This window comes from Cavia porcellus, unplaced genomic scaffold (assembly GCF_034190915.1).
Source record: "Cavia porcellus strain 051 isolate PalLab524CR breed Dunkin Hartley unplaced genomic scaffold, mCavPor4.1 scaffold_8, whole genome shotgun sequence".
Taxonomy (NCBI): domain Eukaryota; kingdom Metazoa; phylum Chordata; class Mammalia; order Rodentia; family Caviidae; genus Cavia; species Cavia porcellus.
Genome location: NW_026947491.1, coordinates 22,726,058 through 22,741,377, shown reverse-complemented (window position 1 = coordinate 22,741,377; position 15,320 = coordinate 22,726,058). Strand labels below are relative to the sequence as shown.

Genomic DNA, 15,320 nt, shown 5'->3' with positions numbered 1-15,320 from the left:
TGTTGCAAATCTTCCCCCTGTTCAACTAAGACTTCGTTGTTCTCCAACAGAACGTAAGGTCATGAGAACAAGTTTCACTAATAAGACCACTATGAGTAACTGTGTTGTACCACCTGTACTTCTACCCCTTCATTCCTAGACCCACAGATCCTGGTTTTGAGAGACACGGTACCTTATCGTGGATGCTTACTGACAGGTTAAACACAGCTTTTGATTATCGTTGCCTAGCCCTGGAAGCTAACACTACCTAAAAAGTACTGCAATTGTGACTTTAAAAGATCATTCCAATTTTCAATTAATCCAACTGCTTCTGGATGCTGAGGACAAGACCAGTGAATTCCATGAGAATGAGGTCTGTCACCTCACTTCTTTGGGCATCAAGTATATTCGCTGTCAAATCAATGCTGTAGAATTTCAGAATTGTGGAAAAGGCATTATGTGAATCCATGGATGGGAGTTTTGCAAGAGGCATGACATGTAGGATAGGTAAACCAATATCCAGTAAAAGTATCTATTTGAGTAAGGACAAATTACATCCCTTCCAGGATGGAAACAATTCAATATAATCAAACTGCCACCTGGTTGAAGGCAACACAGGCAGTAGTGTCATACTGTGGAAAAATGCTGATCTGTGCTGCTGGCATATGGGGCTTACAGCAGTGACTATAACTAGAACACCCTTCATGAATGGGAGTCCACGTCACTGAGCGTGGATAACCTCCATTCCTGCCAACATGCCCACTCTGCTCTGAGCCCATTGTGCAGAGAGAGGGGTAACTGAAGTGACAAGTTGACTACAATTTACAGAACTGGTTAGCATATTCAACTGGTTGTGAAAGTCCTCTTCAGCTGAAACCACATTTGGTGAGCATTTATATGATATACAAATATATTTATATCCCTTGCCTATATTGATAGGACTGTCGACATCCTTCATTCCCAAATGTATTTGTCAGCGATTTTCTACTTAATTCCTCCATATTCTGGATACTCCACTAGACCATTAGCCACAGCCCATGAATCACCATAGTTTCATCTTGCCATTTTTCCGCGAAGGCAACATGTACTACCCAGTACACTGCCCAGAGCCAGGAGATAATGTCTACTATGAAGATTTCACGTCAGCAGTGTCAGACAGATATCCTGGAAAGTGGTTGTAATGCTGCACCACATGCAGGTGGTGTTTGTATAACATGCAGAACCAGCCATAACTAGTAGCTAGCCTTTTTTTTTTTTACTCTAACATCTGAATTTATGTTAAAATCTATAAGGCCATATGAGCAAGTTGGGAACAGAAGGCGCTATAGCAGGTGTAGGAACATGGGCATTGGAGGAACATCTTTATTGTAACTTACATGTACCTTTTAGACCTACTGTGTCTCCATTATGTAATCAGTTTCCTTTTAATGATAGATTGTTACTGTGCAATACCAAGGTATGACTTGGTAGACTAAAGAATAGTGAGCTGATCAATAGAGAAATTTCTTTCCATGGCAAAATAATCCCCTGAGAGTCTAGATATGTAACAGCCAAATAGATCTACCGTATTGTTTTAAACATTTTACAGCCAGGACTATGACTATTCCCCACAGTACTAGAAAGACAGACTGCTGTCTTTAGATCTCATCAAATTAGAGAACCAACACCAGGAATCCCTAAGTCAGTTAAGGAACTAGATTTTTGCAATGGTCCTTCTCTAGAGTCACTCTCAATAGTAAAATCTGTATCAGTCAGTATTATAGAGAAACAGCTTTAATAGAAGGCATACAAATATATTTCAAAGACTGGCATACAGTAGTCTCTCATACAGATGTGGAAGAGTGCAAAAACTCTGTCCATCAGCTGGAGATTGGCATCTTCTTGTGAAATGTCAGAGCACACTGTGTTTTGTCCAAGATCTTATCAGGAGGATCAATTGTGTTTGCCAGATGAATGAATGATCTGTGCTATAGTATTAAGAGTCTGCAGTGGAAGCCAAGAGATAATGTCCATTGGGAAAGTGAAAACTGGAGTTCTGGTGAAGAGAAAGAATGTTTTCTTTTTGTTTCTCTTTTATTTCTTTCTGGTAACAGTCTCCCTTATCGTGGGTTCTACACATAGAAGTATGCCTTTTCAATTTTGGTCAGCATTTCTGATGTTGACACACTTAGTTAACTACATCAAGTAATCTTGAAAATGTACAAATAATGGTGTGATTTTATCAGTAACAACAGTGACAAAGAAATCTTGTCAATAGTTGGTTTTTTTAGGGAGAATTATTGTTATTGGATATCATGAAGCAAATGCCTTAATTCTATGCCCTGATGGAGGTTATGTCATTATTTTTGTATTTATTATTGTAATCTTTTGTCTTCCAGTCTTGCTTCTAAACCTGTCTCATCTTGAATTTCTGTATTCTCACTTAGCTGCACTTAAAATTTATCCTTTGAGGGTAATATGACCATATTGAGGCAATATTACTGAACATATTTTTCGGGCAGATTTTAGATTTTGTTATAGAGCTACAAATCTTGTTCATATGGTTACAGGTGACAAATAGTTATTACTATTGTCACTTTCTAGGATATGTCTGATATTCTTCTTACTCATTGTTGTACTTTAATTGTTCTAATCAGTTGTTTTTCTGTGCCCAAACTGAGTGTGCCTGGGATTATAAGAAATACTGTAGGTGAGTGCAGAAGAAGTAGGTGCTAGGCAAACTATGCATAAATTTCTCATTTCCGGTAAATGGAAGAGGTAGGATTTTGCCACATACTTAAAATCCAAGAGCCAGCTACGGATGGAAGACATCTCCAAAAAGTCTTCAGTACTTAAGGGTTCTTGATACTACCTGTAATAGTATCAAACACAAACAATTTTCAAGCATCATTTCAGGAATTAAACTTTAAAAAGTAGAAAATGAAATGACACAGATGAAACTTGCAAGCTCAGACTTCCATCTTACCAAATAAGAACCCAGGAGGCAGTGAGCTAAACCAGTTCAAAACCCACCCACCTTGACTCTGAAATGGTAACAGCAAAATAAAGCAAATGAGTAAGGATCAAGAAAAAAATCAAATCAGAAATAGCTTGTCACTTAACTCTGAGATGATGACCATTACCTAGGGTCATGGTTAGTGAATCTAGTGAAGCCCAAGATTTAAAAATAAAAAACAACACCAAACAAAAAACCTTAATAAAAGTGATGGAAACCATGAATGCAATCAAATATGTACCCAGATTTAAAATTCTACTGAATATATATGCAAAAGAATATACTAATGTGAGGACAGAATATCAAATATAGAGGATAGGATTGAGATTAGTGATCACAAAAAGACATTTCTTAAAAACAAAGGGATCACAAAAAATCAAATATCTGCAAGCTATCACAAAGAGCAACATAAGATGGATCAGAATCAATAGAACAGCAAGAGAATGCAATTGACATAAAAAACCTGTTTGGGGAAGTGATAACGAAAATTTCCCAAGCATGGAAAAAGAATTTGACGTACAGATATGTGAGGCATATAGAGAGCAACAGTTATCCAAGACTGAAACAAAGCTACACAAATGCATATCATAGTCAAGATTTCAGATCCATATGTGTTAGCACATAGCTGTGACCCCAGCATTCAGGAATGTGAGGCAAGAGAATTACTGTGATTTTTAAGCCAGCCCAAACTGCAGAGTAAAACACTGTCTGAAAAAGACAAAAAAAAAAAAAAAAAAATCAAGAAATTCGGCACAGGAATAGGACATTAAAATCTGGTTAAAAAATAAATCTATAAACAAACCCATCAAAATCATGGCAAACATTTTACAACAACCCATTACTCAAGGGAGCGTCCAGTGAAGTATCTTAACTCTTAAATCAATAACTAACACAAATTGATTTATCCCACAAAACTTTCAAAACTACTAGAGAAAAGGATTATTTCCATGAAAAAGAAAAACTGCAGGACATTATGACAATGAAGACAACAACACAAAATATTTTAAGATTATTTTAGAAGATTAAAAAAGACTACACTTCACTGAACAACAATGGAACAAATTTACCAGGTAAACTTGTGACTAAAACAAATAAGTAAACAGAGGTGAAAGAAAAGGAATTGACAATAGAAAAATAATATGGCAAGTGTTAGTCAATACATATCAGTTTTAATCATTAATATAAATCCTGTCAATTACCAGTCAAAAGAAAAAAATCACAATAGATCAAGAAACAAGATTCAAGAATATGCTGTGCTGCTAGTGTGGTGGCACATGCCTGTAATCCCAGCACTTGGGAGGCTGAGGCAAGAGGATCATTGCAAATTCGAGACCATCCTGTGCTACAAAGAGCTCAAGGCCAGATTGAATCTGCATAGTGAGACCCTCCCTCAAAAAGAAAAAAAATATATGCTACAGAAAGAAACACATTTAGCTAGAAAAAATTTACAGACTGAAAATAAAAGAATGAAAAAGAGTACTTCAAGGAACAGGAACAAGAAAAAAAAAGTAAAAGTCCTATTACATTTGCAGACTATGTGAAGTTTAAGCCAAGACTGATCAAGAGCAACACAGAAGGTCATTTCATACTTGTTAAGGAAAAACTCAGATATAACAATGATAAAAATATATACACTGAATACCAGTACAAGCAACTATAAAAAAACAAATGTTTACAGACATGATAAATACAATAGGTACTAACACAATTGTTATGGGAGACTTTAACTTTCTCTTCCTGATTTGTATACTGAGTTAACATACTGAAAAGTATGAGATGCCATGAAAGCAGTTCTATCAGAGAAAACTATCTCCATAAATTCATACATAAGGAAAAGTGAGGGAGCTCAAATAACCTAATGTTGAAACTCAAGCTTCAAGAAGAAGGAGAAGGAGAAGGAGGAGGAGAAGAAGAAGGCAGAAGAAGAAGGAAGAAGAAAGAAAGAAAGAAAGAAAGAGAAAGAAAGAGAGAAAGAAAAAAGAAAACAAAAGAAAGAGAAAGAAAGGAAGAAGGAGGTGGGGGTTGAGGAAGAATAAAGGAGGAGGAGGATTCATTCCATGGATGCAGGAATGATTTAACATACACAAAATAATAAATATAATGTGCAATATCATCAGAACCAAGGGAAAAAACATATGATCATCTCAATAGGTTGCAGAAAAATCATTTGAAATAGACCAATGCTTATTCATGATTTTTTAAAAAGCCCTACAAAAATTAGAAGACATACTGTTTATCTTAATCTGCCATTAATGACAAACCAACAGCAAATATCTTATTAAATGGATAATACATACAGCTTTCACTCTAAAATCAGGGACAAAATAAGATCATCCCTATCACCAGTACTATGCAGTATAATTCTGGAGGTATTAAGAGCAATTAGACAAACAAGAGAAAGAAAAAGAGTAAGGTACAAAAATGAAGTGGTTAAGCTATCATTATTCACAGACGACATGATATTCTACATAGAAAACTACCAAAAACTCCTAGAATAACCAAACTCAATAGCATAGCTGGATACAAAGTGAACATTCCAGAATCAATAGCATTCTTGTACACATACAAGAAACACAGAAATTAGAGAAGCGACACCCCTCACAATAACATCCAAGAAATAAAATACTTGGGAATCAATCTAAAAATGGAAGTAAAAGATTTATACATTGAAAATTATTAGACTCTGTAAAAAGAGATCAAAGAGGAATTCAGAAAAGGGAAAGCTGTCCCTAGCTAATGCATAGGAAGAGCCAACATTTTGCAAATGGTTCAGAATTACTCTCAAAACTGTTGTACAGACTTAATGCAATCCTGATCAAAATCTCAATAGCATACCTCACAAATCTAGAGAAAATATTCCTAAAATACAATTGGAACCAGAAGAGACCTAGAACAACAAAGGCAATACTGGACATTAAAGGCAAGGTAGAAGACATTACAATACCTGATTTGAAATTACATGTTGTAGTCTGGGGTTGTACACAGAGAACAATTCAGAGCAGGACATGGAGTTTATAATATTTTTATAATGGTCACCGGAAGTTAACACAGGAGAATGCAGGAAATCTATCCGCAACACAAACGACATAGATTATTTAGTCAAGAGTCTAAACCCCATGGCAATGTCCCAAATGAGTCCAGATAAAAACCCAGAGCTCAGAACAACGCCTCCACGAGTCCAACTGGAAGTCCAGAGCCCACAAGAAGGACTCACGCCAGTCTCTTTTACAGATTCGTGCCGGGAAGAACCAATGGTCAGCGGTAGAATCTAGAAAGTCTATGCCAGCAGGATGAAGGAGCTGTGCTAGTGGGATGAGGGTTCTACACTGGAGCCGAAAAGTCACACTCACAACAAAGAGTGGGGCTGTCCTGAAAGGAACCGGAGCTGTCCTCAGCGACATGGAGGCCCCGAGCTCCTCCTCCGACAAGCACAGTCGGGAATGTGCCAGGAAGCAGCGTGAGGAGTTCATCCTGGAGACCAGGCAGCACATGTCTTCCCCTCCGAAAGCCAGGAAACAATGCTCGATGTGAGGACCAAAGCTTCTCCAGGAGAACCAACAGCTCAGACAGTAACTCGTAGGAGAACCAACAATGCCTCCATAACGCCTCAATCCCTCTCCACACCTCTCTTCTTCTCCACTATTTATCCTGGCAACCCTTCTCAGGTGGTGCATCTTCTCTCAATGCATGCTGATGTAATCCAGCTGGCGTTAAGTTGACCACTAGTTATCCAACCATAACATTATACATCAAAGCTACTGTGATACAATCAGCATGGTACTGGGGAAAAATCCTGAACAGAAGGTACCAAAACAAATACAAACATGCTAAATCCTTTTATCTTTGAAAAATGGGCCAACCATTATCACTTGAAAAAGAAAGTCTCTTTACTAAGTGGTGCTGAAAAAAATCAATTTCCACATGCTGCAGATTTAAACCAGACCAATGGCTATCACTGCTCACTAAACAAAAGTCAAACTGGATCAAATATCTAAATATTAAGACAGAAACACTAAATCTACTTTTAAGATAAAGTAGGTAGAAATTTCAGAGGCATAGGGGTAGGCAGAAAGTTCATGAATAAAAACTCAAACTACATGGAAATTACTTCAAAGAATCATCAACTGAGATGTCATCTTATATTAAGAAGGTGTTGCACATTAAAAGAAATCTTCAATAGACCAAAAAGAAACTCACAGATTGAGAAAAGATTTTTTCCAACTGTCCTTCAAATAAAGAACTTCTATGTACAATGTATGTAGAACTGGGAAAAAAACATGCCCACAAAATTCAAAATCCCAGCCCAAAAATGGGCATCTGAGATGCATACACAATTCTCAGATGAAGAAATATAAATCTAAAAAAAGTTCAGCATCATTATTCATTCAAAAAATGCCAATTAAAACATTTCATCTAACTCCAGAAATAATAGGTAGCATCAAGAAATCAACATATAAAAAATGGTGGAAGGCCTATGGGGAAAAAGAATCCTTTTCCACATTTAGTGGGAATGTAGACTGGTACAACCACTGTGGAAATCAGTGTGAAGATTCCTTAAAAACTATAATTAGAGGTTCAATTTGACCCAGCTATTCCCCTTCTAGATATTTACCCAGAAAAATTAAAAACAGCATACCACAATGATATGTGTGCACCCATGTTTATAGGAGCACAACTTGGGATATCCAGATGTTGGAAACAACCCACATGCCCATCTACTGAGGAATGGATAAAAATGATGTGGTAACTTTGCACAATGTAATACTACTCAGTTATAAGGAAGGCCATCCTTGAGGGTTTATACATAAATAGATTCAACTATTGACCATGCTCCTAAGTGAAATAAATCAGACTCACACGTGTAAACACCATATTGTCTCCCTAGTGTAAGAAACAGAAAGAGTAAATATGATCCAAAAGTAACAATTGATATAGTGACAGGAAAAGAAACTGAAAGCAAAAGAAAAATTGAGATGGGGGTAAAAAATGAAGGGAAAAGAAAATGTACCTACATGCATACATGTATAATTATATATACATATATATTCATATGCTGTTTGATCAATTTTATATGCCAGTATCTTTTTTTTTTTTTGCTAATCTGAGAAACTATTTTGAAGAAAACAGTATACAGTATAACAACCATTGTTAAATTCCTATCACCTTGAATGACCCTCTCTCAATCTGGAGAACTGGGCAGCTGGAGGTGAGTGTCCGTGCACCATCCTGAGCCCTGGGAGTTTAAGATCCTCACTCCCATGGGCCAGGAACTTCCCAGCTTCCTGCCACACTCAACCAGCCCTGCAGGTCTTGGGCGTGCTGGTGGCACACCCAGTAACCCTCTCTCAATTCAGGGAACTGGGCAGCTGGAGGCTCCACAGGTTTCTGGCCTGCCTAGGCCATGCAGTGAACTTCTCTCAATCCGGGGAACTGGGCAGCCAGAATCCCAGGAGCTGAGGGCATAGAAGATGATTTCCAACAGGCCCAGAAGAAGCCTTGTAACAACACTTGAAACAGGGAAATATAAGAAAATGACAAAATGAAAGACCAAAATGCAATCTCAAAACTCCAGCCCATCCCAAGAAAGCTTAGGAGCTATGTACATGGAAGAAAATACATCCCATACACCTGAAATACCTGAAATAATAGCAACTGAAATAAAGAAGCAACTCCGGGAAGCTTTAAAGGAATTCAAACTAGAAATAATCTCTCAGGTAAAAGAAGAAATCATAAAAGTAATGAAAGAGATGCTGAACACATCTAAAGAAGACACAGTTAAAAAAATAGAGGAACAAAACAAAAAGAATCCCTGATGAACAATATAAGAAACAAAGAGAACACATGAAGCAGATGCAAAGAGATGTACAGAAAATCAAAAATTCCATTGAAAGTTGTCAAAACTGCCTCAACAAAGGTGAAGATAGAATTTTAGACCTTGAAGACAAGATTGCAGCTAGTGAACAGGAAAGGAAAGATATTTTAAAAATAACAAGGAATCAGGAAATAACAATTCAACAGCTGCAAGATGATTCAAAGAAAAACAACATAAGATTGATAGGGATAAATGAAAAAGAAGGGGACAACACAAAGGCTATCAAGAGGATATTTAGAGGAAGTAATAGCTAAAAATTTCCCAAACATGAGAATGGAAACTGACATCAGGATCAGTGAAGTATATAGAACTCCAAATAGCCATAACCAAAATAAAACTACACCCAGACATATAATAATCGCCATCCCAGAAATCCAATATAAGAAGAGAATGTTAAAAACTGTCAGAGAGAAAAGACAGATCACCTATAAAGGAAAACCTATCAGAATCACAGCAGACTTCTCAGCACAAACAATAAAGTCAAGAAGAGCAAGGAGTGCATTATTTCAGATCCTAAAGGAAAATGATTTCCAAGCTAGAGTGGTGTACCCTGCAAAAGTGTCCTTCAAAATCGATGGAGAAATAAGATACTTCCATGATAAAGAACAGCTGGCCAGGGCTAGGGATTTAGCTCAGTGGCATAAGCCGCCTTGCAAGCAGGCGGTCGTGAGTTCGATCCCTGGTACCAATAAAAAAAAAAAAAGAACAGCTGGAAAACTTCATGATCACCAAGCACATACACTTAGGAAAGAACCACTGAGCAATGCAGGCAATTAAACACAATGGAAAGATAAAGATGCAACAGCAAAAAGGTAACATTTCAACAATAAACCAATATATAACAGTTATAACCATTAATGTAAATGGTCTCAATGCACCAAATAAAAGAAACAGACTGGCAGAATGGATCAAGAAACAACATCCAACCATATGCTGTCTACAAGAAACCCATCTAACCCAAAAGGATACTCACAGACTGAAACTCACAGGATGGAAAACAATACTTCATGCAATAGGAACCCCAAAAAAGCGGGGGCAGCTATTCTGTTTGCAGACAATGTGAACTTCATACCAAGAATGATCAGAAGAGATAAAGAAGGTCATTACATACTGGTTAGGAGAAAACGTCAAGAGAAAGAGATAACAATCTTAATTACATATGCACCAAATTCCAGAGCACCCAGTTATATAAAACAAGTATTAACAGGAATGAAAAACCAAGTTAGCAGTAAAACAGTTATAACAGGAGACCTTAACACATCATTAACATCAAAGGACAGATCAACCCGACAGAAAATCAGCAAAAAAAAAAAGAGCTGAATCACACCTGTGAACAAATGGACTTGATAGCCATATACAGAGTGTTCCATCCAACAACATCAGAATACACTTTCTTCTCAGCAGTACATGGGACATTCTCTAAAATAGATTATATAGTAACCCACAGAACATACTTAAATAAATGCAAAAGAATTGAAATTATCCCATGCATGTTATTGGATCATAGCGCCATGAAATTAGAAATTAATGATAAAAGACACCGCAAAAATCCCAAAAACACATGGAACCTGAATAACACACTTGAGTAATTAGTGGGTCACAGGGGAAATTCAAAAAGAAATTAAACAATACCTGCAAGCAAACAAAAATACAAACACAACTTACCGGAATCTGTGGGATGCAGTGAAAGCAGTCCTTAGAGGAAAATTTATTGCACTAAGTTCCCACATCAGGAAAACAGAATAGATACAAATAAATAACCTGACGCTACACCTCAAACATCTAGAAAAAGAAGAGCAAGTCAAGTCCAAAGCCAAAAGAAGGGAGGAAATTATAAAAATCAGAGCAGAAACTAATGCAATAGAGGCTAAGAAAATAATCCAAAGAAGAAATGAAACGAAGAGTTGGTTCTTTGAAAGAATAAGTAAAATTGATAAGCCCCTAGCCAACCTTATTTTAAAAAGGGAAGAAAAAGCTCAAATTCATGCAATAAGGAATGAAAAAGGTGAAATCAATACAGACTCCATAGAAACACAGAAGATCATCAACACCTATTTCAAAAACCTCCACTCTTATAGGTTCGATAACACAGAAGAAATGGACAGATTCCTAGAAACATATGAAGTACCAAAGCGGGGTCAAGAAGATGTAAAACTGCTGAATAACCCAATTTCTATTAATGAAGTTGAAAATATAATTAAATCCTTACCTACAAAGAGCCCAGGCCCAGACGGATTCACTGCAGAATTCTACAAAAAGTACAAGAAGACTTAATGCTGACACTCCTCAAACTCTTCAATGAAATTGAAAGGGAAGCAATCCTTCCTAAGTCATTCCTGGAAGCAAATATTACTCTAGTACCAAAACCTGAGAAAGACCCAAATAAAAAAGGGAACTACAGGCCAATCTTCCTAATGAATATAGATGCAAAAATCCTCAACAAAATGTTTGCAAATAGAATACAGCAAATCATCAAGAAGATTATACACCATGACCAAGTGGGATTCATCCCAGGCATGCAGGGATGCTTCAACATATGGAAATCAATAAATGTCATCCACCATATCAATAAAGCCAAAAGTAAGAATCACATGATGATCTCTATAGATGTAGAAAAAGCTTTGGATAAGGTCCAACATTCATTTATGATAAGAATCTTACAGAAAATTGGACTAAATAGTCTTTACCTCAATATAATAAAGGCCAAGTATGACAAACCAATGGCCAGTATCATACTAAATGGCCAAAAACTCAAGGCCCTAAAATCAGGCACAAGTCAAGGATGTCCCACATCACCACTCCTATTTAGTATACTACTGGAAATACTAACCAGCAATTAGACAAGAGAGAGAAATAAAAGGGGTAAATTTAGGAAAAGAAGAAGTTAAATTATCATTATTTGCGGATGACATGATACTCTACAAAGACCCTCAAAACTCCATTGAAAGACTCCCAGATGTAATAAATAAATTCAGCAATGTAGCTGGATACAACGTCAATGCTCAAAAATCAATAGCATTTCTATACACTAACAACAAAATCACAGAGAGAGAAATAAGAGAAGCCACACTCTCCACACTAACAACTAAAAAAATGAAATATTTAAGAATTATTTTCACGAAAGAAGTGAAAGATCTATATAGGGAAAATTATAATACAATGAAAAAAGAAATTGAGGAGGATCTCAGAAAATGGAAAGACATCCCTTGCTCATGGATAGGAAGAATAAATATTGTGAAAATGGCCATTCTCCCAAAACTGTTATACAGATTCAATGCAATCCCAATAAAAATATTATCAATATACCTCATAGATCTAGAGAAATCACTCCTAAAATCCATCTGGAACCAGAAGAGACCTAGCACAGCAAAGACAGTTCTAAGCAGCAAAGGCAAAGCAGGAGGCATCACAATCCCTGACTTAAAGTTATACTACAAACCAATTGTAGTAAAATCAACATGGTTCTGGAATTAAAACAGAGCCGAAGATCAGTGGAATAGATTAGAAGATACAACCACAACTACAAACACACTCAACTACCTTATCTTTGATAAAGGGACCAAGCATGTTCACTGGAAGAATGACAGTCTCTTTAATAAATAATGCTGGAAAAACTGGCTCTCCCTATGCCGAAAACTGAAACTAGGCTTATCACTATGTACTAAATTAAAATCTAAATGGATCGGGGCTGGGGGTTTAGCTCAGCGGCATAAGCGCCTGCCTTGCAAGCAGGCAGTCGTGAGTTCGATACCTGGTACTGATAAAAAGGAAAAAGACAAAAAAAAAAAACATTAAAAAAAATCTAAATGGATCAAAGATCTGAATATTAACATAGAAACACTAAATTTATTGGAAGACAAACGGTAAAAATCTTGAAGACATAGGGGTAAGTAGAGAATTCATGAACAGGAATTAAACCGCATGGGAAATACTTCCCAGAATCAATAACTGGGATCACCTTTTATTAAAAAGTTTTTGCATGTCAAAAGAAATCTCCAGCATAGCGAAAAGAAAACCCACAAACTGGAAAAAAAATCTTAGTGAACTGTCCCTCAGACAAAGGACTTCTGTCTAAAACATACAAAGAATTAAAAAACATCAGACCCCCAAAATTCAAATGGACATCTGAGATGAATACACAATTCTCAGATGAAGAAATACAAATGGCAAATAAATACATGAAAAAATGTTCATCATCATTACTCATTAGAGAAATGCAAATTAAAACCACACTGAGATTCTATCTCACTCCTGAAAGAATGGCCAGGATCAAGAAAACCACGAAAAACAAATGCTGAAGAGGCTGTGGGGGAAAAGGAACTCTCCTGCACTGTTGGTGGGAGTGTAGACTGGTACAACCACTGTGAAGGTCAGTTTGGAGATTTCTCAAAAAGCTGGGATTGGAAGTCCCATTTGTTCCAGCTATTCCACTTCTAGGCGTATTCCCAGAACTGAAAACATCATACCACAGTGATATATGTGCACCCATGTTTATAGCAGCACAATTTGTAATAGCCAGATCTTGGAAACAACCTAAGTGTCCATCAACTGAGGAATGGATAAAAAAGTTGTGGTATTTTTATGCAATAGAGTACTACTCAGCTATAAAGAATGATTGAGATATTTATAAATAAGTGGACGCAGCTTGAGACCATACTCATAAGTGAAATAAATCAAACTCACATGTATAAATACCGAATAGTTTCCCTAGTGTAAGAAATGGTAAGAACACATAAAATTATGTGGTAATCATGATTCCCCATTAAATTGTTTTGAAGCCTTATAATGTTTTTCATTCATTAATTGGAATGGTTTTATTCTGGGGTATTTAATTTTATTGTCTGTGATGGTATGAACAGTTATTTTGAAGAAAATAAGACATTATAAGAGCTAGTGGTGATTTAATATCAGCTTGTTTTGAAGTCCCATCAAGCTTTTGTTCTTCTCTCTCCATCGGTTTTATTATATGCGATAGTATAAACAAAATTTTTTACAGTCAAGGAGATAATATAGAAAAAAAAGAAATGTCATCTACTAAACATGTACTGTTGTGTTCATCTCTGGGAGCTGAAGAGTTATTCGTATAAACCTCACAGACCCTGCCCCTTACCTGCTCTATCTCTGGTTTATCCGTCACCACTGGTTACTCCTGGAACTGTATCCACCAGCCTCAAAAGGAAGGAGCTGCACTGGATGGGATGGGTTAATAGTGGTAGAAACACAGCTTATAAATCCGTCCCTGAAGAGGCAAATCAGCATCTCTAGGGACACGATGAAGAATCAGTTCTCTCTGCAGTTTTCCTCTGTGACAACTAAGGATGTAGCCATGTGTTACTCTGCAAGAGACACCGTGAGAGGACATCAGTGTGAGCAGTCACAAACCTCCCTGTAGGAACGCTCAGCACCAGCAGAGAGCGCTAAAGACCCACTGAACTCCTGGCGATGGTGGGGCAGAAGCAGTGCAGAGGAGGAAGCTTAGGAGGCTTTATGTGAAACATCATGTGATCTGCGGCGTCCCTGGTGCATATCTACTACTGACTTATGAAAAATCACTTCCAAAGAAATAGATGGTATTTCATTAAAGTTTAATTCATATCTGTGCGTTTTGTTACTCATTTATTTCTGTCCATGCTTTTTTATATGAACCTTACTAAAAATCAAATACATCTTATATCACCCAAAAGAGACTGCGAATTTCCTTGGTCAGGTGAATGAAATTTCAAGTCATCATCATCTGAAAATTCATACAGCCCGGTGCCGTGGCACTCCTTTGTAATGCCTTGTAATGCACTCAGGAGGTGGGGACAGAAGAACTTCTATGACTTCAGATCGGTTCGGTCTACACAGTGACTTCAAGATCAACTTGGACTGTACTGAGACCCTGCCTCTAAACAATGGATAATGTTAAAAATAATCACCCATCACCCCCTGAATGTTCTAAATGCCCCTGCAGGGTTCTTTGTGTCTAGGCTCACACTGAGGTCCTCTCTCTTTGTGTCTTGCACAGTTAGACAGCAAAGTCCACATTTGCATAGATTTAAATTTGCAGAGAAGAATAATAGACCTGCTCCACCGGCTCAGCTCCAACACAGTGTGCAGCCCTACGCTCAGGGGAAAAGGGAAGAGGAGCAGCCAGACTGGACTTGGGACAGTATCCAGAATGCTCTCTCTCCGTGGTAGCTGTGCAGGACTGTGACCTGCACTCACTCCAAGGAACTTGGCAATTAGCCTTATTTCTATTACACATAGTCTCTTCATTTCTCTTCCCCTCCCCACGTCTCTCACACACATACACACACACGTTTCCATGCACATATCCATTTCATTTTTTAAAAATACATTTAAACTTGAAAACTTACATTTTCACAAAATTCGTTCCAGTGGAGTCCACCCTTACATTTACAGGTTTCTCCCCTCACGCTTTTGGTAGACAATGAAGCAGGAGCCAATCAGCGACAAAGGCGGGCTGTCTGA

General features: G+C 37.3%; 1 long non-coding RNA gene across 1 annotated transcript; it reads right to left on the bottom strand.

The window, feature by feature from the left end:
* Window positions 1-1,330: 1,330 nt before the first annotated feature.
* On the bottom strand, window positions 1,331-15,262 carry LOC134477135 (uncharacterized). The gene is made up of 3 exons (XR_010049047.1): window positions 15,206-15,262; window positions 13,957-14,182; window positions 1,331-2,830 (listed from the first exon to the last, which is right to left on the bottom strand). It is a non-coding gene; the product is annotated as an uncharacterized LOC134477135 (long non-coding RNA).
* Between the last annotated feature and the right edge of the window lie 58 nt (window positions 15,263-15,320).